Here is a 4,053-nt window from a genome sequence, read left to right on the forward strand (position 1 = left end):
CTCCATGTCATAACATGTTTTCTGATTTGTGAACTGGAGTTGATTTCTTTTGAAACCATAAATATTTCTTTATGGCATCATCCATGGCAGTTATCTGCCCTGCTGGTTAAACCACTAGCCCATTTATGGCACTGACTTTAATGGAAAGCCTTCAGATAAGCCAGGACAGAATTTATTCCTTCTGACTTGTTCTTCTAAGGATGAAGAGCATAGTCTTATTTATTCTGCAAAAGTATTTGCTTACATGCTAACAAATCTACGGTAAAAATCAAGAATATCCATAGCCAGTGCCACTGGCTGTTTTTTACAAAAGTAAGATAAATCCTAATATCTCATTCATTTTACTATCATTATTATTAATAGAACATCCTATGGAAGTGATTGTGCCTTCATAAATATCAAATATATCTCAATGGAATGTTCTCTAACATGAAAACAACATAAAAGTAAAAATAAAATTTTATTATAGCCTGATACCGGTTTTATTTGGAAACTTTGAGGATTAGGCATTTTTCCCACCAATCTAGAAGTCTGGAGATGTGATGATAAGTAATTAATGCCCTATTACATCCCTATGCAAGAATTCATTAGTATTCAATAAATACTCATTAATAATAGTTCTTCTCCTCCTCAGGATATATTAGCACCTATTAGTTTTCCTTTATTCTTTATTACTCACTTGAAAAAAGATTCTAAACAAGCTTATTTTATTCTTTGCAGCTTCAAGTACATAAAAAACACTTCAGTGGAAAACAAACTGCTTTCTCGTCTTTTGAAAGTAAGATTGAATTGAATGTCCCAGATGTTGCAAACCCTACATGTTGACCTGTGGAACTGTTCATTCTGCCTACCACCATTTAATTATTTTTTAAATCAGCATAGAAGCTTCTCACTATAGTGTTTTAATTTATTACACCAATATGTACTAAAGATTTATAAGATAGCCTCACCCTTCCCATTCTGTCATGAGTGATAAAAGCTTAAAATTATCTATTAGGGAAAGGCAGCACTAGACACCTGAGTAATGTTCCACATTCTAGAGACATTTTTGAATTACAGATTTCAGAAAACAAGATGTTAATCATCCTTATGACATTTCAGAAATCCCCAGTAAGTTACAACATTTTCTACTTGGTAAACTGGACAAGGCACATAAGAAACAATCACCATACACCCTGATGAGACTCTGAAGAGCTAATCTTACCAAGGATAGACAGACCACTTCTGGCAAAACTTTAGGGAACTGTTTTCGACCACAACAGTGGAAAAATAACTGGACTTGGTGAGCAAATTGGAATTGGCATAATATTTCAGAGGAGTCCCATTCAGGAGTACTTTGATGAACACAGCCAGAGCATTAAAAGGCTGTAGAATTTAAAATTGAAAAGCCAACATAATTATCTTTACCATTCTCTGAGGTTGTGACAAAACAGTCTGAAATACTCTTAAAGTTGAAATAAATATAAGCCTATTTTTACCCTTAGAAGAGGCCCTTTCTGACATATATTAAAACTGGACCTCCTGAGGGCCTCCTGTAGCAACTGCTGACCTATCTTATAAATGTCAAGATCAGCTATGCATTCCAAAATATCCATGTCTCTTCTGTAGCGTCCTTCATGAACAATCCCCGTTTTCAACCCACTACCAAAAACAACAGTGTGCAACGCTGGAAGAAAATTGTGCAGTGGTGTAAAGACCAGCAGCACAAACTGAACAAGAAGCTGACTGTGTTAACCCCTGGAGAATTAGTGAGAAAGGGGATTTTTTAAATCAAGAAAGAATGATTCTGGTTTTTGTTTCAGTCACTGTTGTGTTTCTTCCTGTCACGTTCCTTTCTGCCCTGTGCATTTCCTGCTGAATGCATCTGATGAGGTCAGTGACACTGGAAGGAGGGAGCTCTCCAGAGTAAGATAGTTTAGGTTTTCTTTCTATAGATTTTGGTAAGATGATTTAGGTTTTCTTTCTATAACATTTTGGAAAAGGGTACGTTCAAGATCCTCTTGTGTAGAATGGGGATAGCTAACACTATCTTGTAAGTGCATTGTGAAATTTGAGAGAGAGCACATAAAATTTTTGGCACAGGGGCTGGCACATAATCGGGGCCCCAAAAATGGTAACTGTTACTACTTTACACATGTTGATGCCCAGTTGGTGCTAATTGGATGGAGAGATGAATGCATTGTTGAAATAAAAGAAAAGTCAGCATCTACAGACAAATAGCTCAGTTGATGTAGACATAAGCCTTCTAATCAACCTGTTCACCATCATTTATCCATCTGGGAAGACTATGAATATCAGAAATGTTGAACCAGAAAATACCCAGAAAAACACCAGCCCAGCAGACCACCTTAAGAGAACTGGAATCATCCAGCAGTTCAGTCTTTCCAGCTCTGGGTCTAATTTCCTAAAATTTTGAATTCCTACAGAGTTTTGAAAAGTCATCCCATAGAAATTCCTCCACTCAGGGGCATCCGGGTGGCTCAGTCAGTTAAGCATCTGCCTTCGACTCAGGTCATGATCCCAGAGTCCCAGGATGGAGTCCTGCACAGTGGGGAGTGGGTGGAGGGTCTGCTTCTCCCTCTGCCTGCTGCTCCCCCTGCTTTTGTGCTCTCTCTTCCTCTCTCTATCTCTCAAAAAATAAATAAAATCTTTAAAAAGAAAAAAAAGAAATTCCTCCATTCAGGGGAGCCTCCTCTTAGCCTTTCTAGTATTGGAGATTTAAAACTATCTAAAAATCCATTAGGCTAATAATGATATAGGTCTCATTTTTATCACAAAGCACTGGCATGGAGGTATTATTATCTCTAATTTATAAATTAAACTGAGAAAAAGTTCTGATAACTTGTCCCAATCATATATCTAGCAAATGGTAGAGCCAGGATGCAAACTCAGGTCTTAAATCATATTTTTTGGTATGATTTCACCATTATTTCAACAAAAAGATTTTCAATACCAACTGTATGCCAAGCACTATTTAGGTACTATGGATATAAATCTAAATATTATAACATGACTCTATCGAAATGTTTACAATTTAGAGGTGCTTGGGTAGCTCAGTTGGGTTAAACGGCCCAACTCTTTATTTTGGCTCAGATCTCAGGGTCGTGAGACTGAGCCCCATTTTGGGTTCTGCACTGAATATGGAGTCTGCTTGAGATTCTCTGTCTCTCTCTGCCTCCTCCCCTGCTCATTCTCATTCTCTTTCTAGTAACAAACTATAGAAATGATCCCTGAAAGTATAGTCTTTCATTCTCTTTCTAATATAAACAAAAGAAGATGCTTTAAAAATGTGTATTATTTAGTATAAAAAACAGAAAACAACACTCAAAATCCTTCTTCCATGTTCCAAGTAGCTTATGAAAAATGTAGATCTCTGGGTCCCACTCCAGAGCTCAGATTCAGTAAGTCTGGGTTATAGGCCAGGAATCTGTACTTTTAACCAGACTTCCTGGGGTAATTCAGGCCACAAGAGACAGGTTATAATGGAGATATGTCCAAAAACAGAAAGGAGGACACCCTTGGAAAGTGTGTCCCTACACTGGGGATTAAAGGACCCACTGGAGTTCCTAAGGAGGAAGAGGGGAATTGGAGAGAGAACTATTCCCATGGAAAAACAGACCTGACCCACCTTTTGAAAGATGAAATTCATTGATGAAAAGGTGGCAGTTCAGTGTAACTAAACTAAGGGAGTAGAGGGGAAAGGGTTCAGAGGAAGTAACTCTAGAGTAAGTCTAGATGGGCTCAGAAAGTAAGTCTAGATGGGCCCAGGAAGTAAGTCTAGATGGGCCCAGATCCCTAGAGACCTTGTGGGCTAGGCCCAGAGCTGAAGAACACACAGAGCCCAGGGCAGCTGGGGCGGACCAGGTGGAGTCAAAGGAGCAGGTGGCCTCAGATCTTCAGTTTGTGCTATCTACAGAATTGTGGAAATTTATCCCTGAATAATTAGATGTCCATTGGAATGGCCTGTTTCTGTTAAAATGGGTCTCTAAGGAGGGTTTGAACCAACCCAGGAGCAGGCTTTGACATACAAAACACATATTTTAAGATGAAATG

At 38.4% G+C, this 4,053-nt stretch overlaps 1 pseudogene; it reads right to left on the bottom strand.

Annotated features, from left to right (window-relative positions):
• Positions 1-3,146: 3,146 nt before the first annotated feature.
• On the bottom strand, positions 3,147-3,246 carry LOC123389062 (annotated as a pseudogene).
• Between the last annotated feature and the right edge of the window lie 807 nt (positions 3,247-4,053).

This window comes from Mustela putorius, unplaced genomic scaffold, assembly GCF_011764305.1.
Source record: "Mustela putorius furo isolate JIRA1106 unplaced genomic scaffold, ASM1176430v1.1 tig00003942_pilon_pilon_pilon, whole genome shotgun sequence".
Lineage (NCBI taxonomy): Eukaryota > Metazoa > Chordata > Mammalia > Carnivora > Mustelidae > Mustela > Mustela putorius.